The sequence below is a fragment of the Lepisma saccharinum genome, chromosome 27 (genome assembly GCF_977018435.1).
Source record: "Lepisma saccharinum chromosome 27, izLepSacc3.1, whole genome shotgun sequence".
In the NCBI taxonomy this organism is placed as follows: domain Eukaryota; kingdom Metazoa; phylum Arthropoda; class Insecta; order Zygentoma; family Lepismatidae; genus Lepisma; species Lepisma saccharinum.
Window position 1 is genome coordinate 14,230,043 of NC_139255.1, and position 27,875 is coordinate 14,257,917.

Here is a 27,875-nt window from a genome sequence, read left to right on the forward strand (position 1 = left end):
ACATACCAATCTGTGCACACAATGCACGAGGTTATGATGGCACATTTCTATTAAGGAGAATGTTGGAAAGAGAAATGAAACCTCGTGTCATCTTAGATGGAACCAAAATTATTAGTATGACATACCAAAATCTTCATTTTGTGGATAGTCTCAACTACGTTCATACAAATCTTGCAGGATTTTCAAAACTTTTTGGTTTGCCAATGCAGAAAGGATATTATCCGAATTTGTGGAACACCTACAAGAATAGAAATTACATAGGGCCCATGCCTCCTCCTTCTGCATACGTATATGAATATATGAAAACAGTTGAAAATCAATACCGTTTTATGTCTTGGTATGACATTGAATGCAATAAGAATATACCTTTCAACAACAAAAACCAACTTCTCCAATACTGCATCAAGGATGTTGTCTTGTTGAGTCAAGGATATTTGAAGTTAAGACAGAATTTTCTAGATATATATGTAAAATAGATATTTACAAGGATTGCATCACAATAGCATCTGCCTGTTCCCTGATTTACAGAGGGAAATTTATGCCGGCTAATACTATAGGGATAATTCCTAAAGGAGGTTACCATCATGCAGATCAGATGTCCAAGTTTGCATTGAAATGGTTAACCTATGTTGAAGAACAGAATCATGTAATACTTCTTCACGGTGGACGTACTCGTGAAAAATATGTCATAGGAGGACGTTACAGAGTGGACGGTTATCACGAGGAGACGCAGACAGTGTATGAGGCGCTTGGATGCTACTGTCATGGTTGTCAACGCTGCATATCAATTAACAGGGATATGTATCCGAAAAATTACGATGAAGATGAAACCGATCAGGATAGTAGCAGTCAGAAACACAGTGACATGTTGAACACTGCAGCCTTCAGATACGAAACAACATGCCGTAAACTTGCTGCTTTACGTTCGGAAGGATACCATGTCGTCACAATGTGGGAATGCGATTTCAACAAAATATTGAAAGCAGATCCTGAACTCGATAGATATCTATCGACACATCCTATTGTTTCCTGCATTCCTTTAAATCCACGAGACGCCTTATATGGAGGAAGAGTTGAAAGTGTCAGGACTTACTACAAGATCAAGGAGAATGAGAAATTGGAGTACAATGATTCCACAAGTTTGTACCCTTATGTGAACAAATATTGTGCTTATCCTGTCGACCATCCTACCATATTTCTAGGAAATTCTATTCCGTCGGTAAATGAGGTTCTGAACATGGAGGGCCTCATCAAATGTACTATTCTGCCGCCAAAAACTCTTTTACATCCTGTGTTGCCTACAAAAATGCATGGAAAACTCATGTTTGTATTGTGTAAGGAGTGTGCTATCAAATTGAAATGTGAAGGTACATGCCAGCATTCCGATGAACAACTCGCACTTTCGGGAACTTGGGTCATTGCCGAGGTACGTAAAGCATGCAGTTTAGGTTACGAAGTGTTGTCGATGTCGGAAGTGTGGAAATATGAAACATCCATGTACAACTCTCTCACACAAACTGGAGGACTTTTGCAGGATATGTCAACACCTTCTTGAAATTAAAACAGGAGGCGAGCGGTTGGCCTTCATGGTGTCTGAACGATGAGGATAAGAAGAAGTACATACAGGAATATTTTGATAGGGAGGGTATTCTATTGGAAGAAAACAGTATCGAAGTTAATCCTGGAAAACGTTATCTGGCTAAACTCTGCCTTAATTCTTTATGAGGCAAATTCTGTCAACGGGACAATCTTTCCCAAACAACCATCATTAAGGAATCGAAAGATTTTCTCGATAAAATGACTGACCCAAATATAATGATCGGAGGAGTTGTGTTCATCAATCAGGACACTGTTTTAGTGAACTGGAAATACATTGAAGAGGCTGTCAGTCTGAACAGGAAAGTAAATGTTCCTATTCCAGCCTTCACGACATGCCATGCTCACCTCAAATTGTATGAACTTCTCGAAAAGTTGGGTGACAGAATATGTTATTGTGATACAGATTCCGTCATTTACATAGATAGCCCTGAAATGGAATATCACCCCCAGACAGGTGACGCATTAGGAGAACTCACCAATAAATTGACCGATTTCGGCCCCGATGCAGTTTGTGAACAGTTTGTTTCAACGGGACCGAAAAGTTACAGCATGAAAATAACTAAACCATTCTCCGAATCACGGTATATCTGTAAAGTGAAAGGAATTACATTGAATACCACCACATCGGAATTGGTTAATTTTGATACTATGTGCGACATGATAAATAATGAGAAACCTGAAGTTATAGTGGAAAATATTTTCAGAATTAGAAGAACAAAACAGTTCCAGTTTATCAGTACATATGAAAGAAAGCTGTTTCAACCAGTATTGCTGAAACGACGATTCGACCATGAACATTTATCGTTTCCTTTCGGATACTGCGCAGACTAAAATATGTATGTAGTGGTCCAGAGTTCGAACTCTTCTTCGGGCGGTCAGTATATAAAATGTCTTTACAGACTGGCAGATCTTCATTTTTCTTCAGAACCTGTAAGACGTTTCTTCAGCATAAAACATGTTTCCTAAACTTTCCCATCCTTTCACCATGATGGTTTGCGGAGCATCAGGAAGTGGAAAAACTACCTTTGTGACAAACATAGTCGACTCCATTGTTCATCTCGACGAAGGATCCGTCAAGAAAATCATATGGTGTTACGATCAGGAAAACATTCTTCCGCAAAATCTTCGAGATGTGCAATATCATAAAGGTATCGTCGATTGGCAGTCGTGTAACGAAAAAAAAACACTCTCATAATCCTGGACGATCTTATGATGGTTGCTCAGGGAGAAAAAGTCGCCGACCTTTTGACAAAAGGTAGCCATCACAAAAACATTTTGGTGGTGTTCATAACACAGAATCTTTTTCATCAAGGAAAAAATCGCAGGGATATTTCGTTGAACGTGAAGAATTTTGTTATTTTTAAAAATCCACGAGATATGAACCAATTTACTGTTTTTGCACGACAACTTCATCCTCACAGCATGAAGGAACTCGAAAAAGTATATATAGATGCTACGACGCAACCTTTCAGTTATTTGTATATTGATCTTTCACAGTCAACACCGGATCCTTTACGTTATCAGACAGACATTTTTAACCAGAATTACTCAACTGCATATCTTCCTCAGGAATGTTTAAAACATCGAGATGAGGAAAACGAGTAAGAGACGTACCAACTCACGTTCTAACAGGAATAGGCATTCGACTTCTTTCAAGAAACATTCACCTTTCTTGCACGTGTTGAAAAATTCACCTACCAAAATCCGTAACTCATTATTGAAAAGTGCTCCGAAAAAGACAATACGTTTCATCAGCTTATGCTGCTTGAACCTTTTAAATGGAAACGTGAAAATTAAACCAGCTGCAAAACGCCGTCTGACACCTTACAAGTCGGTCATACGCAATCTTGTGAAACCGAAAGTGAACATCGAGAAACGCAGAAAGCTTCATGTTCAGAAAGTAGGATTTCTACCTTTACTTCTAGGCTCCTTGTTATCGGGCCTTCTCGGTACTCTCATTCCTCATTGAAAAATGACATCTTCTTACAAAAAAATGATCGTCCTTTCACCGGAACAGTTAGCACGTATTCGTGGTTCCGATTTGTCTGTAACTGAAAAATTATCCGTTCTAGATAAGAAGATGAATGATATTCTAAAAATGAAAAATATATCAGACGACCAAAAATGGCGTCTTTACAGGAAAGGACTGGACGAGTATTTATGGCTGAGTCGAAACTCCAAAGAACCATTACAGATTCCCATTGTTCAAGATAACGACAGTTCTTCTACTATTTCACCAGAATCGACGTATTTTCCTCAGAATCTGGCAGAGACGTTACCCCGTAATACACGTCATCAGTTACAGAATATCATCGATGAGTATCATTCTACGGCACAACATTTGATAGACGAACGTCAGGAAAAAACACTTCCGGATCCGAAAACGTTGAACTTCTCATCGTCGCCAACGGAAAGCCCTGGACCGTCTCGTCGACAGAAACAGAAAAAGAAGAAGAAAGTGACCGTCCGTGTTTCCAGAAAAACTACACATTTTCTGAGAACACCTGACGCTTACAAACTGGTTCATCTGAGAAAAAGCCGTAGACAGAGAGATCGGTCATGGGAGTCCCGATGAAACACAATAAAATTCTCACCAAAATATATTACGATCCCTGACACCACGCCTCATTCTCATCTGTAGATCGTCTGTGGAAAGCGGTACGGGATAAAAATATATCCCGCGATACGGTGAAAAAATGGCTGATGCATCAGGAAACCTACACTCTCCACAAACCGGCGAGAAAAAGGTTCCCTCGAAATCGTTACAATGTGTGGAACATAGACATGCTTTGGGAAGCTGATCTCAACGACATGTCATCGATACAGAAACATAACAACGGGTACAAATATCTTCTGACAGTGATCGACGTATTTTCAAAATATGCCTTTGCATTACCGCTAAAAAATAAAACAAGCAATTCGGTAACCGAAGCTTTCAAAACTATTTTCGAACAAAACAAACGGAAACCTGTCACACTGCAGACCGACCAAGGAACGGAATTTACAAATTCTACTTTCCAGAAATTTTTAAAAAATGAACATGTACATTTTTCGACAGCTACAAATTATCCTGTGAAAGCTAGTGTAGTGGAACGTTTCAACAGAACATTAAAAGAACGGATGTGGAAATATTTCACCTCAAAACAAACAAGACGTTATGTAGATATTTTACCGCAACTTCTCGAAGGTTACAATGCGGCAATCCATAGCTCCATAGGAATGGCCCCTCGAGATGTCAACGAGACAAATGTTTACATTGTGTGGAAACAACTCAACAAACCTGACAAACATGTTTCGCAACCTTCTTCAGATCTGAATGTTGGTGATATCGTACGAATTTCTGTAGTCAAAGGACATTTCGAGAAAGGATACGAACAATCGTGGTCACGAGAACTTTTCAAAATCCATTCCCTTGTTCAGCAAACACCTGTACCTGTATACATATTAGACGACTTAAATGAAGAACCAGTAAAAGGTACATTTTACAAACATGAACTGCAGAAAGTTTGTTCGGATCCTGAAGAAGAGTATAAAATTGATAAGATTTTGAACACCCGGGGAAAAGGTAAAAATTTGGAATACCTGGTTCGTTGGCTCGGATATCCACCTAGTTTCGATTCGTGGATCAAGGCATCTTCCGTAAAACAGTTGTCGGAAAAATAATTTCCACAACATATTTATATCAAAATATAACGTTACTGCGATCCAGTGAGTCCTCTGTGTTCGGCGAGAATGGACGATAATTTCTATGTTTACCTCCTATCATCTGCATAGGAGGAATATTTTCCAAGCAACACCCTCACCCATTTCACCGTAAAACTTGCTAAACGGATCGATCTGTCTCCAGAATTGTGGGAAGTCGGATTGGCAGAACTACATTATTCAACTCTATACGACAATGTTTTGGAAACTGATTCTGGAATGTTAACTTTTCCTGTTCGGACATATGCAAGTGCTGAGGACCTGATCTCTACCATTACAGAATCTCTCCCCGACGACCTGGAAATAAGGAGATCCGTTCTCGAGAAATTCTTGCATTTTTTGACGGAACCGCAATGGGGAACATTTGGATCTACAGTTTGTCCGGATAACACACTCTATATTAACGAACAACCATTTTATTTTCCTGCAACAACATATACGATAGAGGATCTGATTTATTTCCTGAAAACAGACCCTGCTAATGTAGCTGTTCCTACTAATCTCAGGTTTTTCTTCAAAGAGGCCGTGTACAAACATCTATCCGTGATAGGGGTTCCGAAGCCTGAACCTGACGATGCTCCAACAAATACCGTTACACCCATAGACGAAACTGATGACTATGCTAAATTTCGATATGACATATTGAAATCTATTTATTCTACGCACGCAATGTCCAATAGCGTTGTGCATAAAAACCCCTATATATTAATTTACTCCGATCTTTTGAAACAACAATTGGTCGGGGGAGAAATGGTACGTCTGTTGCGTCTTACCCGAAAACAGTGTTCGGACACAAATACATCTTGCACACTACCCGTAGCCCATCAAACATTCGACCCGATTCATTACGTTTCTCTGGATAAAGCATCTTTCGAAACAATAGAAATTGCGTTGTACGATAGAAAAGGAAATCTCCTACCTTTGAGAACTGGGTCCGTACCCACAATCGTTGTTTTACATTTTCGTAGAAAAGCAAAGTCCTTTTAAAAAACAGTAGACCCCTATTTCTCTCAGTCTTTGTCGAAAAGCGAATGAATCACCATGAATTCCCAGACCGAATATTATAGTAACAAAATCCGTGGAGGAATTGGACCCATCTACCGTTCAACTAGAAATCAAAAAGGGAGAGGATTGGGGTCACTTTTCGCAGGACTCTTTAGAATGGTGAAACCTCTACTCTGGAGCGGTGCAAAGACGATCGGAAGAGAAGCTTTAAAAACAGGAGCTAATATTATCACCCATATTGCAACAACACAACAAACTCCGAAAACTATTGTTCGTCAACGAGTACGTGAAGCGGGTCAATATCTTCAAAGTAAAGCAAAACGGAAAATCGACTCTCTGGCAGGTTCCGGTATAAGAACAAAACCTTCAACAAGAATTGATCAGTTGATGTTAAAACGTTCAGCCACCCGTATTAGAACATCTACGATCCGTAAAAAACGAGCATCCAAAAAACGAAGGAAAACATCCACGAAATCTAGGAGAACACGTAAAAGAAAAATCAAACAGAAGGTCGCAGGAAAATATATTTTTGGATAATGATGGAGGATAAAATGTGCATGATCTCGCAGTTCGACCTCTTCCGGAAAAAAACCTATTCAACAAAATGTGGAAAAAACGTACACAGCCACCTACAAACCTATCGCTTCCATCGATAATCAGAATATAATTCAGTTTGTCATACCGGGGGCAGGAACTGATTTTCTCGATCTTTCATCTGCCTATCTCCGTCTGCAAACGCAAATGGTTAAACAGGATGGAAGTCCCATGAGTGCTTCCTAAACCGAAAATGCCCTCACAAAAAACTGCGGGGTCGTGAATTATCTTCTCCATTAACTTTTTTCCCAATGTACAGCGACTCTCAACGGCATTGCTGTAACAACCGCCGATAACAATTACACATATAAAGCGATCTTCGAAGCAGCTATCAATTACGGAAGCGATGCCGCAAACACTCATCTCACGAATGCCCTGTGGTATTTGGACACACCTGAACATCAAGATAAAATCACTGCCGACAACACAGGTTTCACCACCAGGAAAGAATTTTTCCAGTACGTTCCGACGACTGGAAATCCTACGGTAGTGACAGCCGTGGTCGAACTTATGGGAAAACTTCACATAGATTTTTTCCACCAGTCTAAATACCTGATCAACGGTGTTGAAGTACGCATCGATCTAGCTAGATCACGAGACGCTTTTTACATCTGGGGAGACTAGGCATCACCTACCACCAGAATAAAAATGTTAAAGGCTGTTCTCGAAATAAATCACATCATTCCTACTCCTACCACCAGTTTGGCCATAGACAGAGCACTCACTTACGTTCCTGCCCATTATCCGTTCACCATAAGCGTCATCAAACTTATTCTTACGTCGCAGGAACGCAGCAGATTTCGATCGATAATGCTTTTCAAGGTCCTTTTCCGAATGTTGTTCTTTTTGCTATGGTATCCACCGCCAGCTTTCTGGGAGACGGTAAGAAAAATCCGTTCGACTTTAGAAGTTATAACCTATCTTCTTTCCATCTTGTGAAAATGGAGAACTCGTACCTTCCGAACCTTTACGGATCACCACAGGAGGAAACAGCGGATTGATAACACGTGCCTATCAAACTCTATTTTCCGGTACAGGCATTCATCACGCCAATTACGGACACCAGATCACACGGAAAATGTTCGAGAACGGATCCTTTTTCCTGATTTACGACATAACGCCAGACTCTTCAGGAAATGACACGCACACTAGTCTCCAGGAACAAGGTATCATCGGAGCCGAGATGCAGTTTTCTCCTCATCTGACGGAAAATATAACATGCCTTTTGTATGTTGAATTTGAATCTGCAGTAGATATACCTAAAGATAGAAGTGTTATCGTCCATCAGTGAGACAGAATTTTCTATAAATATGTGTGCCTGTGTTTCTGACTCACAGTGTTATCGAAACAACTCCGATGTAAACATTATACTGCTTGTGATGGAAAAACCTACCAAAGTGATAACCCGTACTATTAAGCATAGTAGTGTTTCTTCGAAAGTGACAACTTCAAAACCTGTGAACATACAATCGTTTCCCGAACTACTTGACAGCAGCCCTGGAACCGTAGAAATGACCAAAGACAGACACATTATTATACATTATTGAAAACGTATGTAACATGAGATGGGAAAACTCATCGAACTGATACTCAATGATATTATTCATAATAGTGTTTTTTTGACAGTAGCAACTGCCGAATCTGTTGACACCCATTCGTGCCACCGAATGGTAGACGGATTCCACCCTGATAGTATAAAAGTGCCCTATCCCTGTTGACACGCAACCGTTCCCCCAAATATTGGAAGAATATCACCTTGAGAGCATAAAAATAACAGAACACTGCACTCTCATTTTACGTTTTCGAAAACATAAGCAGCATGAACACGTCGCAGATCAGACAGATTCTATCTTGTAACTGTTCCACCAGAAACATTTTCTACGGTGTTTACCCGAGAGGTCGTTTACCTCGGACGTTTTCTACCCCGGCCTTGATCATCGCAAACACTGATAAGTCCGACTCCCGGGGTACACACTGGGCGGCCTTCTATTTCGACAAAAACAATGTGGCCGAGTATTTCGATTCATACGGATTTCATCCTTTCTATCAAGAATTCGTAACTTTCCTGAATCGTCATTCCTCGGTTTGGACTTACAACAGCAATCCCTTACAGGGAGTATTGGCCACAACATGCGGACATTACTGTTGCGTATATGCTTATTACAAAGCGCGCCATGTTACAACCGAGGATTTCATTCAGGCATTTCCACCAGGCATCAGTAAAGATGGATATATCCTACACCGTTTCCGTCAGATCTTCAAATGATTACCACATTCCACGTGGCCCAGAGGGGAACAAGGGTGTTGTTCTATCCACGCAACCCGGTGTTGTGCCATGAAAAAAGCTATATAAAATGTGTGGTGCCGTATGTTTCTCTCAGTGTCATCGAGACAGCTCCAGCTAAAACATCATGGAACCCGCTGTGGATTCTACAATAGAAAGACACGACAAACTTGTGAAACGTATGACCCGTCAGAATGATGCTTCCAAACGTAAAACTCGCAAACGTGTGCAACCCGTTAAATTCGAGACTGTCACTATCAAGAACGAGACGGTGGACGAGGGAATGCATGTGACTACGGATTGTGATTTCATAAAAAGACGTAGGGAAATAGGCTTTTCCACAGATACAATCCAGTGTCCTGAACTACACGCCGTAGGGACATGTTTCGATCTCTATCTTGGGAACACATATTTTCTGAACAAAGAGAAGAGCAAGTACGTAGCGATATGATTCGAAAAGGAATCCCCTTTCAATTTAGTGTGGGAGTTTTCGCAACAGGAGAGATCACCTGTACGTATCGATTCTAAACAGATTAGAGAACTGTGTGCTTCGAAATCTGACTTATTAAATTACGTCGAAACAGGTCGACGATTCAATTATTTGGTTACAGGAAATATCACCGTTAGTGGTGTAAATTTTTTTGGAAAACGGTGTATTTCAATGTATTAACATCATTCACCAGATGCTATCATTTTCACAGATTCTGAACTACATTTATTTTTGTGTAACCTTTTTAGACCTCTGCAAAAATTAATGACCTCCGTTATCATAAATTACAACCAGAAATGGAGACTATTGTATATTGTGCCAAAAAAATATGAGTTCAGAAAAAAAAGAAGTACCCGATGTAGTGAACTATTTTTATGTATTCTGGTACAACGAATTGATGATTGAAATATATCTTCAGAACAATCTTGGACACACGTTGATATTGTAAATAAGTTATGTTATGTATCTGATGCTGTAAAGTATCCATTGTAAATCTATTCCATATTGGAAATGAACCATTGTTATTTTTGTGTATTTTAAATCAGTCTGTTATTTTATGTATTGTAATATAACCTTTCAGGTATTGTAAACCTTCTATATCATCAATTGTAAATAAAACATTTGTGTTATTCTATATCCATATTATCAATTATAAATAAAACATTTGTATATTTTGAACATTTTTTTATTTATTACAATAAAAAGTTTACATTTTCAATTGCACAGGTTTTTTCACCTTTACCATGTTTTTTACATTTTAAACTTTCTGAACTGTTTTTGACACTGCTTAACTTTGGACATTCAAGTTCTTCGATATTGCATACAGTCATCTTAGACTCACCTTTTTTCCCCCACTAATGTTTTCACCCATTCCATTTTCTCCGTGCCTTTAACATAAACTTGCTGATTCATAAGCACTAAATACAGAAGATCTTCTTATTTCTCGTACGGTAGCCATCCATCATTCCAATCGAGACCATGTTTGTTGGTACGGAGCCAGTAATTCACTCGGCGTTATTTTTCACTCAACAAGTGTAAACCATATGGAGGTTTCACTAAACAGTCAAATGCACTGTCGAAAGGAAATTTTAAAATTCCTACTTCTTTACACACAAATTCTCCTTCGACTCCTCGAAAACCTTGAATGTCCAAAAAAACAGGCATCCATTCTGTTCAACAGGTGAACACTCTCAATGTATCATCAATACTGCCCCGACATACCGCACACTTGTCCAATTGAGAGGCACAGAGACCACAGGCTACAAAATGTCGACACGGAAGAATTACCACACTGCAAGGGTTTTCAAAACATATTTTACAGAGTAGCACAGAATCCACACTCTGATTATCGGATATTTTTTCAGTAGTTTCCACAATATTTGCAACTTTTCGAATTTCTGTGTAACGCTGCAACACTCTGTATGTATGTACAGGCTGGTATTGCCTGGTAATGTTCTAGAATCGGACAATCTTCGGATGTCCAATCACACGCTCCGTACCCACAATGGAAACATGTTACCCTATCACTGAATCCTGAATAATAAAAACCTGCAGTGACTAATTCTTCAGCAGTCTGACGTAATCCTATAGGCCACTTTGTGTAAGTCTTGTATCTCGCATTCACCGACATATAATCGGTGGTATAAGGTCCGCCTGCAATCAGACGAGTATGGTAAGTATACACTCTCATATGTCGAACAAAGGAAACTCGTCTGATACTGTAGGTGACGGCGTTGTAGGTATCGGCGTTAAATGTTCAATCTGGTTATCCTCACCATCAACAGGAAACAGTGATCTGCGAACACCGAAACCTTCGGAAGAAAACACAGGGGAACAGGGATGTCCTTCTAATTTACGTAACAAATGGCGGTCGCAGGCTGAACACCACACGGAACTTCTGTTCTCCAGCAAAACAAGCCACTCTTTCACTCTTCCCTTCAAAGCTTCATGGATCTCATCCTCATCCTTCCTGCGATGTAGTTCGCACATAAACCTGTGACTTGGGAATCCTGTTTTTTCATCCACTCTTTTTTTTTTCTCTCGTCTATCTTCTTTAGCGTCTTGCAATATTCATGGACACCATTTCCTAATTCGTCAAACAGGTAACATCCACACCAGGGATGTTCACGTAGCCCCACATACATAAACGGAAAATAGTTCAACAGAAGGTGCAGGGCTGTTCGGTCACTATCCAGCTCCCCGAAAGATCGAACAATTTCCCAGAAATCCTCGTAACTATATTCGTAAAAATTCAGCCCTCTACTAAACAATCCTGTGCCACACACGTCCATTCTAACATAACTATTTTCCAACTCTTCCATTTATACCTTCTTGTATCTACGTCACATCCTCCAACGGTCGTAAACGCTAAAAACATGTTCAAACTTGCCCCGATTAGCAAACCAGACATTTACCATCCTATCTCCCTAATTAAACGCACATCAACGCCATCACCGGAAACACGTATCACAATTCCAAGAAAAACAACCGCCATTTCCCCCCGAATTTCAAACAACAACCGGAAACACGTACTCCAATTCCGAGAAAACCAACCGTCACAGGAATCCACTACTTTTCCTCCACAACCAATCAAAATCCTACACACAAAACAAAACCCCGCCCACGCACCAATCAAAATCAAACTCACAAAATAAACCACTCTCCTTTTATGACGTCATCACGCAAAACAATACACTTGCTTGCCCACACACCTACATCATCAATTGATCTTTGATCGATCTTTTCCAATCAATTGATTTATCGGCCTCAACGCGGTTCCATAACTACTATTATAATGTTTTATTTTAATTTGTAAAACTGTAACTGTAGAACAGGTGTATAATTTTTGTATAACATTTCTATCTTGTTATATGTGTTAAAGGTTTCATCCTGGAATGGAATGTCTCACATTTATGTTTGTTTTCATTTCCAATACATTCGAATTCGAATACATTCGAATACATATTCGTTTCAATGGCATTTACAAAATCACCTCTGACATTTTATGTTAAACAAGTAAGATTATTTTTGTGCATGAGTGTGTTAGCCGATGCGTAGCAAGGTATGTTAGGAACAACACTTGAAAAAAATTCTTGTAGGACTAACTAATGAAAAATTTCTTTGTAATCGAAGATCATAATACCTTTTAAGGTGTGGTAATATTATAATGGGATTGAGATTTGAAACTCTCGGATCCGGATCCAGATCAGGAACTCTCGGATCAGATCCGAAACTTTCAGACCCGGATCCGGAACTCTTGGATCCGGAACTTTCGGATCCGGATCCAGATCCGTAACTTTTGGATCCGGATCCGGATCCGAATGGATCCCGATTTTTCGGATCCGGATCCGTTTGGCCATCCCTAATTAAAAGGAGATATGCATGCTTCATCTATTCTCAGTGGCAATACGCCAAGCAAAGTTGTCTCCATGAAACATTAACAACGATTTACTGCGTCTTCAACTCTGTCCCCTCAATTTTATGCAAGCGAACGAAATCTGCAAAATCGAATGTTTCCACATAATGCATTTTTACTTTCTGTGAACCTCAAGGAAATATAATGTCTCTGAAAGATAAATATATTTTTTTCAGAATTTTTTTTTCAATCGAGTCGGGTTAAGGTCGATGTAGGAAAAATTGAAGAAGGTTTATTGCCAAATGGAGTTTCAGATGGTTTATGGTAGCGATAGATTATCTCAAAGTTCTTCGTAGTACAAATTTTTAATGCGCCGAACGCCAGGGATAGACAAGACAGTATATTTTCCTTTGTAGATAAATTGTATCATAGTGCGGGGGCAAAAGTGGCGAAAAATGGGGGGGGGGAAACTGACCCTCGCCCTTCTAATCGCCGCCACTGGTTACATATTGCATTATATAGAATGGCTTTTTAGATGTGTTGGTAAAAAGTGGTATTACGGATAAAATATTCAGAAAGATTGTAACTTGATGTTCTTTATTTGAGATCATCTTAATTTTTCATTCTGTTTTATCTATGTGTTTCCGAAAGCCTTAGGTTAATCGCGACAATAAGGATGAAAGATGAACTGATGATGGAATAGTTAAGCCTTGATCATTGTTAGTATGTGTATGTATGTCTACTTAATCAGCATTTATTTATTTATTTATTTATTTATTTATTCAAAGTTTCAGATACAGCACTTTTAAGGCCATTTTACACTGAAAACTCTAACAAATAACAAGAACAAGTCAAGGTGGTTTAAGGTAAAAACAAGAAAAGTTAAATATAAACATAAGGCATAAACAAGGAAACAAAGATTTACATATTCATTTTTAGGGAAGATCGGAAAGTGCTTTCAGGGGCAAAAATGTCTATGTTTATGGGTAAATTATTGTAGAACTGGGGCAGCCTGTGGAATAGAGCGCGCTGTATAAGAGAAAGCCTAGCTGTGGAGGTGTGGAACAATTCAGTGTTTCGGGTCGATCGAGAGGGAACTCTGAAGTTGAATTCTGTAAGAAGAGATTCAGATCTTAATTTCCCATTGATGATTTTATAGAAAAAATTCATATCGGCCATATCGCGTCGGGTCTGCAGTAACTGAATGTTCAAAGTAGTCAGGATGTCAGGTTTCTGATGATGCCGCAAAGAAGGAATTCTATTACGAACAATGGCGGTAAAGAAGCTGAGGACGGAATCCATGCTAGAAAGATTTGTATTGGAAGCCATGGCCCACACTGGAGAACAGTATTCGAGAATCGGAGAAATGAATGACTTGAATAACAGGCTAAGGGAAGTTGGAGTATCAATTTCAGTGAATCTGTACAGGAGGCCTCTTTCATCAAAATAATGGTATTTAAGGGAATAAATTTTCTGCAATGACAACTTAACTGAACAGCAATTGATAAATATCTTATAACTCGCATAAAACTCATGTTGACAGATAGTGGAAAATTCAATTGGCATTTGTCACTCTAAGTATTAATGTAACAAAATAATAAGATGTGCAGGAAACAAAAGGTTTTAAAGTGACTATATGAACTTTGCATTATTCTCACTGAAACGACAAGGCAAAGAACTCGACAATCCACGAGGGATAACATTTTCGGACTATGTCGTAAACTTCTTAAGGCATTTTTCTGGAGGCATTTGTTTCAAGAGAAGCGAAAAAAGGAATATATGTAACTTTTTCAGAACCGACGAAGTCATTTTACTCATAAAAAGTATCTTATGCATTCCTATTCAGCATATATTCAGCTTTTTTTTTTTTTGCTGAAAAAGCTGCTATTTTTCCTTTCTTAAATCTTCTTTCTTCTCAAACTCAAGAACTCTTCATATATATTTCAAGCGTCTCTCCTTCGTAAAGGAAATCGTTGTGACGCTAGGAAATATTACATCGCATTGTTCTCTTTCGTGTCATGAACTTCCATTCTCATAGTCTGTACTCCAGCGGCCTCATTTCGGGAACATTTCAACATTCTGTAACAAACCTGAGAGTTTAAGTTCTTATATTTGTAAGAAGTCAAGATTTATAAAATGTTGGTTACTTCAAATAATGTGCTAGTTGTCACAGACAACTACAGTTAGATTGATACAGTTATGTTTGGAACTTGTATATATGTTTATAAATACGTCATAATCTGTTCGTGTTGACGTCACTTTCTTATCTCAGCAGAGGAAGTGAACCCACCTGAATGTTTTTCACCTGACGATAGACTCAGTTAGAAAACAGGTGAAGGCGAGACATCAACAGAACCGTGATAACGGTTAATGGAATGCCCAAATAGTGTAATTGGTAATTATTTTCGTTTCATTCTGGCTATACTCGGAAATAACAATTAAGTACATAAACTTTCGTGTATTTACTTTTGTCTTGTCTAACGTTAATTCTATATTTGTGTGTTTAGTGATTGTGATGTGATTTAATATGCTATAGAATTGTTCCTCTTCAGGCAGAAACGTAAGCAAATCTGTACCTTGCTTGTAAGTCCACATGCGATAGATAATATAAGTGATTATAAAACTGCGGTTAACTTTGAATACTGTGTTGTGTTTCTTTTCTACCCAGCAAGCCCTGATGATTTGCAAAGATTCTCATGTTCCCGACTAAAGGAGTAGCGGACTAACTTTCTGGCGACTGGTATACAACCGGGGGACGTTGCAATTCTGAAACAATATAACAGGATATTACTAATAACCACAACTCCAACCCACGCACTCAATGCACCTACACCTTGCACGGGGTTTCAAAAATGGAAATTATATTAAATTACAGATGATGAAAAGCATACAATGTGCACCGAATTATCTTCTACTTGTACATGGTTTTCTTATTCAGCAAACCCTACATCAATGTTTATTCAAATTTTTGTTATTCAAGTTACATTTTACGTTTCTGAACCTTATTACGATTCGTCTGCTTTTACATGGTAAAACAAACCTTGCTGCAATATCGGAAAACCACACCATTTGTGACAGACTATGAAATCACCTCAGACGTGGAGAAAACTATGGAACAATTGATAAGTTATCATAAGTAGCCAGTCTACAGTATATATTTCATGCCATTCAACGCCGCTCACAGCTACCATTAATATTAATTAGAAAAGCTTTCACATTTGAAAAGGAACACTGAAGCAATATTAATATCGAATAACCTTCCTTCAATTTGTCATAATACCACAAAAAACAAATCATATAACAATCTCCTAGCTACCAATAAACCTACAGGTTAGTCAATAACCATTTATTAAAATTACACAGTTCCATAAACATAAATATTGGATTTAAATCTAATGTTAGAATTTAAATCCATATTTTTAAAATCTAATATTCAGTCCACTTTAAATATATCATTTTAAAAGAAAACACCAAATATTTAAATCCAATATTTCTGGTAAGGAGACCCGAGCTTAATGTTACTATTTTTACCCCATTTTGTCTTGGCTTTTGTTTTTGGTTCAACGATTTCATACCAAAGCAATTGAAATCATCATCCATTATCTCTATTTATGAAGAGAGCCATTACCATTTCTTTAACGTTTTAGTAAAAATGCATTTTTTAAGGATAATGCGTACTGTTACAACGTGCCTCACTTTGCTTTGTTTTACTTTGCTATTTTCCCGCTTTTGGCTAACCGAGACAACGCAACTCACAACGGGGCAGTTAATACACATACGGTGCAACTTTAACATACTTTCAAAATATAAAAGTTAAGCTGTTGGTGGTAAATTACGATAGGCATGAACATATAGAGTACCGAAAAAGAAATGACAAATGACAAAAACCCACTACAGAGGCATAGTCAAAAAGACTGAAACTCTACCTAAACAAATCGGCAGATACAATGACTCTGACTGTAGCTGACATATTGACGTTGTGATGTCTGGAGCTGCGATTTTAGAGACACCTGTTGATACAGAATCTAGTGATTGTCCTTCGACCGCCTGTTGGTTGAATCGAAAACTTGTCCAGCCGGCGTTGAACACACTCTAGCGTTCAGAATATAAATTTGATATTAATTATGTGATGGACATATGTAAATCAACCTTAAACATCAACTGTCAGTTAGCTTCATTCCAGCTTGTTGATTACGATATGCAAATTCCAGAAATTGAAGTGGACCATCACTGGCTTTTAGAGTAAGTCGAGAACAGTTGGAACGAAAAAATGTCAAAAGAGTGCGAAACGGTGTTTTGAAAACTTTGCTGGTGAAATGACTTGGATGTCTTTGAAATGCACTGGTAACATAGGAGAACAACATGGAACAAAAATTAAAGTTTAAGGGAATTTTGAATGACAGTCTTTCTGATTCCCCAGCTAGGATATACTTGATTACAGTCTAACTATAGTTTTACTGGCGGAAGTGACAGAACTGATCTAAGTTAGCAGGTGTAATGTGCTTCTCCGATACCATTATGCCTGTAACTCAGGTAAATACTGGGAGTTTGGCTTAGAATTAGAAATTCTGTGAACATACCGTATTCTTGGTTCTTGAACATGTTCTCTGTTCTCATTGAAACATTTTCTACTTTCACGTGAGAGTTTTTACATCATCTCGTTCATTTATGAGACCGACCTCTGTGGCGGACCAAAGAGACTTCAGTCTATTTTCTGAAAGAACACTATGAATAAATAATCCAATAATCAGGGACAAATCACATGCAAAGTTCATAATTGTACTCAGTATTTAAAATATAATCCTCATACTCCTCTGAAAGTTCCATATTAAATTAAAAGAAATAATTGTCAGCGCAGGTGAGCTACAACACCAGGGGATCCGGGTTCAAATCCTGGCGAGGGCATGGGTGTTTATTGTGAGTGTCTCTTCATCAGTTCATTATTTCATCACTCGTCCTCTTCTTTGTGATTAGCCAATTGTGGAATAGAAGGGAAGTAAAGTAAACCAAATCAATCATTCGATCAATTTCTTATATGGTAGAGCTCTAGCGTACTCATAATACCGGGTATTTCATAAATACCTAAGATGTTACAATTATTTATTCCAAGTAAAGGATGGAACTTACATTAATAAAGCCAGTTCAGAACGAACGAGGAACTCAGATTTTTTTAACACCTACAAATGTCCAATGTATGTTTTTCCCATGTGTGGCACCAGCGCAATTCTGCCCACTCGCCTATTTCCTTGGCCGTGCATTATATAAAATTCAAGGCACTTGTCAGACAGAGACAAGTAGGTCCATGTCGAAGAATTCTACCACCTGTTATGTTAACATTACGTTTTAGCCTGGACATGGCATCAAATGACTTCCACGGCCTCCCAATGGAGTAGATGTATCCCTGTCACCTTGTAAATAAAGGGTTCCTCGTCCATTCTAGGAAGTGCATACATGGCACAGTGGTTGGTATCCCACTTCAAACTTCAGCTTCAGTCCCGGTTAGTCCATCTCAAAATAAAGTAATTTTTAAAATCGCGTGATTTCCGTCTCTTTCATCCTTGCTGGTCAATTCACTTTCGTAACCAGAGGGGGCTGATGAGGCTAGAGCCCATTCCGAAGTTTTGGGAAAAATCAACAGTTTTCTAATAAATGCAGTGAAGAACTCAGGAAAAATCAAATGTATATGCAAACCCGCTTGAAATATCCCAGACAATCCTTTCTGACAGTGGAAAGTTCTAATTTTATGGAATATTTTACTGTGTATGCCCCCTTAGAAGGCAGCTATGTAACATCCACATTTACATAGAGCTCTCCTCGAAAAAATTAAAAAATTAAACTAAAACATGAAGTGAATAATTCTATTCTAGAAATCGAGTTCAATAATTTCTTTTCACTCTCTGGTACATAATGAAATAAATTTATTTTTAGTATTTAACCTCTGCATGTATTATTTCTAAAAATAAAACACAAACTTTACTTCCTGTACCAAAATAGTTTGTCACTTTTACTGTATGTTATTTTCAGAATCCACAAACCATGGCACACAAAGAAAATTTCCCGTACTGCCACATCAAGTGTCTAATAGGTATCTACCATAAGATTTTCAAAAATAAGGTAGGAATTGAGGGAGGGTCCGGACCCCTTGGACCAATACCCTGGATACTCCCTTACTTTTCACATAACCAGTTTTCAACTTTTGGAATTAATTACACAACTTCCTACATACATAAGGATCTACGTCGTTGCAATTCGAAGCTGATCACCATGCTTTAAACATATGTCTTACACGACATGTGTCAAAATTATGGGACTCGTAGTTTCAAAATAATGACGTAATTTTTCATTCACAACTTTCAACCCTGTTACACATAAACTCTAGAAACGTGTAATATCTGATCTGGAAATCAAGTTGATGAATGCAGCTCCCTCTAGCCGCATATTGCGTAAATGCTGACATGGAAAGCATGTTATGTGGCTCCATTTTTCTCTTCAATGCCTGGCTTGTTCTGCAGTATGTAATGTCGGCTTTTATATCTCGCAGTTTTTAAACGGTCGCTGCAGTATCCTAAATATATTCTTCTTATGAACCCATAAATAATTTTATTTTAAATTTCGGCGTCCTGTCACTATGCCTGAAGATATTATATCATATTTTTTAAAAATACAATACAGGTTACCCTATTTTGTTGGACATTTTTAAATGTGTCACCAGAAAGTCCAGCTTGGGCTCTGGCCAGCCATTCTAGCCACTCAAATAGCGTATATGTGGAATTTTCAGAATCATTTAGAACAGAGTAAGCGCGACATAATGCACAAAGAATTATAAAAAGAGAACACGTTTCGGAAATATGTAAACAAAAGAAGGAAAAATATGGTATAAAGAAAAATAGATAGAAAATAATTGACGAGGAAAGAAATTAAGTAACAAAGGGCAATAAGGGAACGAAAAATGGAAACAGAGGAACAAAGATGGTGCACACATAAACTATAAAGAAGCAGAAGGTGAAAAAAATTATAGGTAGAGAGTAACAGATGAGGAAACCGGGAAAAGAACAAAGAGTGAACGAGAAAGGTTAAGAGAGAAACCGAGGAAAAAAACACAGATTTTTAAAAAGCGATAAAGTTTTAGAAATTTACATAGAAACATGAGAAGCAAGAAGGAGAAAGAAGTGGTAAAAGATATATATAAAACAACAGATGATGGACCTTGATGCGTTTTGATGCACCAGAATGCATCTTTTTTGATGATGCATTAAACGTTTTGTCTGAAAAACGAGAGAAAAAGTAGAAAAATAGAGAAACAAAAAGGGGATGAATAACAGAAAGATAGCAAGTCTTGTAAGCGTGTAGAGAAGGAGAAGAAAGGAAAGTGGATAGATAGAAAGTAAGAAATAAGGATAGACGCAACAATGACATAGAAAAAGGGAAAAAGCGAAAGTTTTAGAAACAAAAGAAGAAAGAAACATAAAGAAACTAGATAGATATAAAGTAAAACATAGGAAGATAAATAGGAAAACAGAGAAAGCAAAAGCGAAAGAGAAATGAAACTAGAAGAGATTTTAGAAATATATAGAGAAATAGAAGGAGAAAGAAAGAAAAGTGGTGAATGTAAAGTAAAATATGAGAATAGAAATAGGAAACAGAGAAGGGATCAAAGAGAGATATAAAGAGAATGGAAGCATATGGGAATTTGGTGTTCTTCTTTGATTACCTGGAACTATTGCCCCCCACACAAAGAAAACTAAATGCATTATGTGGATTGATGCACCACAATGCATCGATTGATGCACTAAAGTGTGTTTCATGGCTTCTTCAAAGAATCAGATTCACATTTGATGAATTTGCGTGTATTTTTGTATGTCATGAATGAAACACCAAAGTGCATCATTTTATTCAAGTGAGGATTTCATTCAGTTGAGATGCACTTCAAAGCATCAGTTGATGCGTTTTGATGCACCTTGATGCGTTTTGATGCACCAGAATGTATCTTTTTTGATGATGCATTTAAACGTTTCGGCTGATCTACAAAAGATCTGTAACAATTTTTATGATAAAATGTGTGCATTTTGCAAGTCCCGTTTCTTCTTCAGGAAAATATGAAAAATGTCCTGTTTTGCTGTTTTCGAACTCTGGTCACCCTATTAAATTTGACAAGCCTACTTTACCCTAAACTACTACTGACCGTCTCCCAGACCACTCTGAATTTATCATTTTCTTTGCTTCTCACCCCTTCAAGCACAAGTGGACCCTTCTCCATGCCTTTCAGTTGTGGTGTTGGATTCACGCCGTCAAGCTTGAAGCCCACTGAGACGCGTCGGAACACGGAAATATCCGGCAACAGAGCTTTTGTTGAGTGCTTCTATTTGAAATCAAATGATGTAACGCCCACTACAGAGAAACGCTTGGAACCGAAGCACGGAATTTCCGGCTAGAAGTCTGCAGGTTCCCTTAAGGGTTATCGCCCGCTGAGACGCCGGAAGCGAAACTGTTGTCGCGCTTCCGGCGTCTCAGTGGGCGTCAAGGGTAAAGAGATCTTGTCTCTCTTACTTCAAATGTTGAGTTCTATTTTCGGTGAGTGGTCTGACAGATGTACCATAGTAGTTACACCTGACAGATGTACCATAGTAGTTACACCTGATTTGTGTTTCGTTGTTCTTCAAATGCGCATTACTGACTTTCAATTTCAGTAAAATATTACATACTGCTTTGAACTCCTGATGTTCAAATAACGTAAGAATGTTGAAATCTTGTGAATTTGGAATTTCGAAAATTAAATTTGGGAATGAATTTCTTCCTCCTTGCAGATATTACGTTACTTTGATTAACTAAAGAATAATAACTAATACGATTGATTTGGTTTACTTTACCTCGCATTTCTACCACTTCTGACTGTTTGCGAAGATGGAAATGAGTGACGATGTGATGAAATTGATGAATGGACACTCACGAACACCCGTGCTCAGGCTGGGATTCGAACCAGAGACCCCTGGCATTGTAGCGCCATGTGCTAACCACTATAATAATTGGAAACTGTTTTACAGGATTTTTTCTATAAGCGCGTCACGTTAAACGAATCATACGCGTATATTTAAAATAGCATAACAGCTAGATCACAGTTCAATATTAAAACAGCGATCTTACATATCCAATCATAGCGGTTATGTAATTATTAGGAAACGGATTTTAAGGTACAGCACCTTCTCAAAAATGAAGCTGTTTTCACACCGTTCGTTTGAGATATGTATTTTAGGACATGGGATCATGTAAAATGAAATCACTTTGTTCCACCTTTTCGTGAGATTAGCGCATTTATCCCCCTATTTACCCCCTCGGTGATGCTGAAGCACCTTTTGCCTTCCTTTTCACTAATGTCTTGTTAAAAGAAATAGACATAAAGTAAATGGATTTTGCTCTTCTTGAGCACGTACATCAAATCCTATAGTCTCATTTTGTAGAGCAGAACGAGAGCTATAACATGGTATAATATAATTATTTTCAGCTCCAATGGTTCCAGAAAAAATGTAGTTTCTCCACACAGAAGGATCTCCTGAGCTCAAAGGGTCAGCGACTTATGTTGGAAAGCATAGAAATGTTGAACATAATCCAGTATAACAAGTTGGTTTGATCCCAGTAAATGCCACGCTTACTTACTAAACACTGGTTACTTTATGTAATTACTACAAGTAGCTGATTTCCGGCGTTGCCCGGGTATTTATTTATCCCAATCTTCTATTAGACAGGAAAATAATGAATTCTAATTATAGTGCAAAATGTAATCTGTAAAAGAATAAAGATATTTCAAATTAAATATCATCGTGAATGTCACCAATTAGCTTAGCGACTCCGAAAATATGCATTCGACTCTAATATCTCTCGCTTTCGATAATATTTACATGTCACACCCTTCCCACCTCCACGCCTAAGGGTGCAGAGGTGTCTTGGAGTTCAACGGCATTGGGAGTGTCACCATTCACCTTAGCGACACCGAAAACTATAACTTTTCACGCTAATATCGGTTGTCTTACATGTCAAACCTACCCAACCCCAACTCCTAAACGTGACAGAGGTTCCTTGGAGTTAAACGGCTTTCAGAGTGTCACTATTCATCTTAGCGACCCCTAAAAATATGAATTCCACACTATTATCGGTCGTTTTACATCACCCCCTTCCCACCCGCATCCCTAGTGGTGCCATGTGTGTCTTGGAGTTGAACGGCATTGGGAGTGTCACTATTCATCTTAGCAACCCCGAAAACTATGGATTCCACACTAATATCGGTAGTTTTAGATTATTTTTACATGTCACCCCTTCCGCACCCCCACCCCATGGGGTGCCAAAGTGTCTCACCCCCACAGTATTTATTTCCATATTGCAAGTGAAACGCGTACCACGTTTGGTTGAAATCGCTCTAGGCGTTCGTGAGTTATACCGGAAAAAACATACACGCACACACAAACATGCATCCACTTTTATATATTAGATGATTACTAATTATATTATTTCTACAGTGTTTAATAAATAATGTTAATGTAACTGGTTTTGACCTGAGTAAAGACATTTCACCGGCACCTTTTGGCACCTTTTTGAAAAAATTCAGATCATTTATTCCCTTTCCCGGCCATAATTTTGCAACTTGAAAATCCTTTTCCTGGCGATTATCCACTTCCATAGTACTTAAAGATGAAGAAGTACTATCCCGTGAGGTGTCAAAATATCATACAAAAGACAGCTGTGTCCAGACCCGTACACAGGGGAGGGACCATTGGGGCCATGCCCCCCCCCCCCGTCGAACTCTGAAATATATTTAAATGCCAACCTATAAAGAAAACTACGAAAAATCACATCGTCGATTTTTCAAATTTGTAAAAATTTCAATTTTATTTTTCGTAAATGAATGTGTATATTGTGTAGATTGATTTATTGATTGAGTTGATGTTTTAAGTCCACTTTATGCACAATATGGCTAATTTGGAGTGGACCTACAGTTTGAATGGGATCAGAACAATTAGCCTCCACCGGGTATGTTTCTTGTGTAGATATCTCCAGTCTGGGTAGTGTTAGTATTATAATCATTGATACAAGACTACCAGTCGTCCGATTCACCGATTTAGTCAGGACAGTTGGTTACTTTTAATCCCTGTCCCGACTTTTTCGAACTGAAGTCGTGATGCGAAAATGTCTACTTATTATTTTTTGTTAACTCACACTTAGACATGTTCTTTATTGTAATGATAATTGCTAATTTGACACATTTTATTTAAAAATATATTATATTCTAAACATAGAATTATCATGACTTTTGAATGTAGCTCGCATAAGAAAATTGAAGGAAATTTGAAAGCATTGTTATTTTGTGGAACACAGAACGTTTTGAACTATTATGTACTCTCTCTCTCTCTCTCTCTCTCTCTATATATATATATATATATATATATATATATATATATAAAATTTCGGTTCTGGCCCCTTCCTCAAGGAAATCCTGGGTACGGTCCTGGCTGTGTCAATATGCGACAAGCAATAGAGACAAAACCTTCGAAACAAGCCGTAGTGAGGCCAGGATGAGGAAACAAAAGGGGAAATCTCAGCAGGGATGCATGTTTATTTCAGTTTTTTTCTAAGCGGAAGTTCCCTCGTGAAAGGCTACCAAGTGCTTTATTCATCGCCAGGGACAACGAACCGCCTGGGACAGATTTGACCGTCAACCGTACACAACAAAACACGGAGACTCAGGGGACTGGAGTGAAATGTTGCCGTCTTCCTTTTGAAGGATGTTTCAGGTGCGGGAAGTAAGTGAGTAAATTTTCCACGCATAATGGTTCGTCCGGAGACGCACACGTGTCTCGTAAAAGGACTTCTGGCGAAGTGTCGAACATGAAACATGTTTGGCTTGTTCCTCGTTTATTAAAGTAAAATCTGAGGCGTAAAATTTCGACAGCGTGTCATGGCATGTCACTGAAATTCGTTTTAAATAGGTTAATTCATTTGTCGCTCACAAGAGAGAACCACTCTCAACTTTAAGGATTCCTTTCCGCACCTACAACTTTAATGTATAATTTACACTCAGTGACACTAATTTTCAACCGGGTTAGAACTTACATATTCGTCAAAGAAGAATGTAAAATCACAGACAAAAAGATGTGAAGCTAAGGTCTTCAAATGCTAGCCTGCAATGTGTTGCATTTATTGTCTAAGTCTTAAAATAAGTGGATTTTATCAGCAAATTATTATTGGCAACTTATACCACTTAACTGAAGTTAAAGATGCTATTAAAAGGCTAAAGAATAACAAAGCACCTGGCAGTGATTTAATACCAGCTGAGTTAATTAAATATGGTAGAAATTCATTAATATGTCCAATTCATCAATTAATTTGTTTAATATGGAATAAAGAAGAAATCTCTCAACAGTGGAAAGAATCCATAATTGTTCCTGTGTTTAAAAAAGGTGATAAAATGAACTGCAATAATTACCGTGGAATTTCTCTACTCTCAACAACATATAAAATATTATCTAACATTCTTTTAACAAGACTAACACCATATGCTAATGAAATTATAGGTGATTATCAATGTCGATTTAAACGTAACAGATCAACTACAGATCAAATTTTTCACATCAGACAGACACTTGAAAAAAAAGTGGGAATATAATCAAAATGTCCATCAGTTATTCATTGATTTCAAAAAAGCATATGATTCGGTCAAATGAGATAAATTATATAATATATTAGTAGAGTTTGGAATACCTAAGAAGCTTGTTAGTATGATAAAAGTATGGACCAGTGAAACAGAAAGTAAAATTCGTGTGGGTATTAATATGTCTGAGAAATTTACAATTCATGATGGTTAAAACAAGGAGATGCATTATCTCCATTGCTCTTTAATTTTGCCTAAGAATATGCTGTTAGGAATATAAAAGAAACTAAAGAAGGATTAAAATTAAATGTTGTGACTCAGTTGTTAGCATATGCAGATGATGTAGACTTACTGGGGGATGATGTGAATACAATTAAGAATAATGCTAAACTATTTTTCAAAACTTCTAAGGAGATAGGTTTGGAAGTTAACAAAGATAAAACTAAATATATGCTTACAGGCCGAAACCAAGTGTAAGGTAATAATCAAAATCTAATTATTGATGACAACTCGTTTGAACCAGTTTCCAAATTCAAATACCTAGGAGTCATATTAACAAATGAAAATTATATTAAAGAGGAAATAAAAAGTAGTCTTAATTCAGGAAATGCATGCTACTTCTCTCTTCATATACTTTTGTCTTCTCGTTTAATATCTAAGAAACTAAAAATTAAAATATACAAAACAGTAATTTTGCCTGTAGCATTATATGGATGTGAAACTTGGTCCCTTACATTGAAAGAGGAACATAAATTGAGAGTATTTGAAAATAAGATCCTTAGGAAAATCTTTGGACCTAAAAGGGATGAGGAGACAGGTGAGTGGAGAAGGTTACATAATTTAGAACTACATAATTTGTATTCATGTCCAGATATTATTAGAATAATTAAATCAAGAAGACTTAGGTGTGCAGGCCATGTGGCACGAATGGGATAGGAAAGAGGAGTTTACTGGATTCTTGTTAGGAAACCTGATGGTAAGAGACCTGTAGGAAGGCCAAGACGAAGATGGAGTGACAACGTTGAGATGGACCTAAGGGAAATCGGTACGGATGGAAAAGAGTATATACGTAGATCTTGCTCATGATAGGGAAAGATGGAAGGCTTGTGTTGCTGCAGCCATGAACCTTCGGGTTTAAGAAGGCTAGAGAGTTAGTTAGTTATACCACCGCCGTAGAGTTAGGCAACACTCACAACGATTTGTAGAGAAACGAGCCTTTCAGGATCTAAGTATCCCATTGTTCTTGCCGGTGACTGTACATATTAATTGTTTTCCATCACATGTACATATTACTGTATTAAAGTACAATATCTGAAAAAAAATATAAAACCGGAAAACATTTCAATCCGTAAGTTAGTCAATACCGCGAAATACCATATTCTTAATCTATTGATGAATTTTATTTTTTGTGGATGTACAGGGACGCCTTAGAAATGCGTGGACACATGCTGTATTTTGTTACCTCCTTTACCAGGGTTAATTTCATGTTTGTTACAAGAGTATATGTGAGGATTTTGCAATACCAGACTGGTGCCAGAAGTATGGCCTAATTTGGGATCTCTTTCTTTCTCTCTTTATCTCCTGGATTGAATTTGTCTTTCATTTTCTATTTTGCTTCATGTTTCTCTATTAATTTCTTACTTTGTTCTTTTTGCCTTTCCCTAATTAGTATTATATATTTTTCTTTTCTTATATACATCGTACTTTTTTTTCTTTGTTTATCTTGCTTCCTCTTTCTCTATCTCTAGGTTTGTACTTAATTTTCCCCCTTCTTCGTTTCGCTTGGTTGCTCTCTCTTTCTATATCTATCTATCTGTCTATCTATCTACCTACCTACCTACCTACCTATCTACCTATCTATCTATCTATCTATCTATCTATCTATCTATCTATCTATCTATCTATCTATCTATCTATCTATCTATCTATCCATCTATCTTTCCTTCTTTCTTTCTTTCTTTCTTTCTTTCTTTGGTTTCCTCTTATTCAGTCTCTCTCTTTGTAATAATATATTTCTCTCCTTCTTTCTTTCCTACTCTTTCGGTAGCTCTCTTTCTGTCTACATCTGACTTTGTACTAAAATTTCCCCTTCTATTCCTTTCATTCTCAAATCTCTTGCTTCATCTTGTTCTATCTCTTGCTCGATACCCGGTGGAGACACATAGTGGTTCGGATCCCCCTTCAAATTGTAGGTTCCATCCCGATTAGC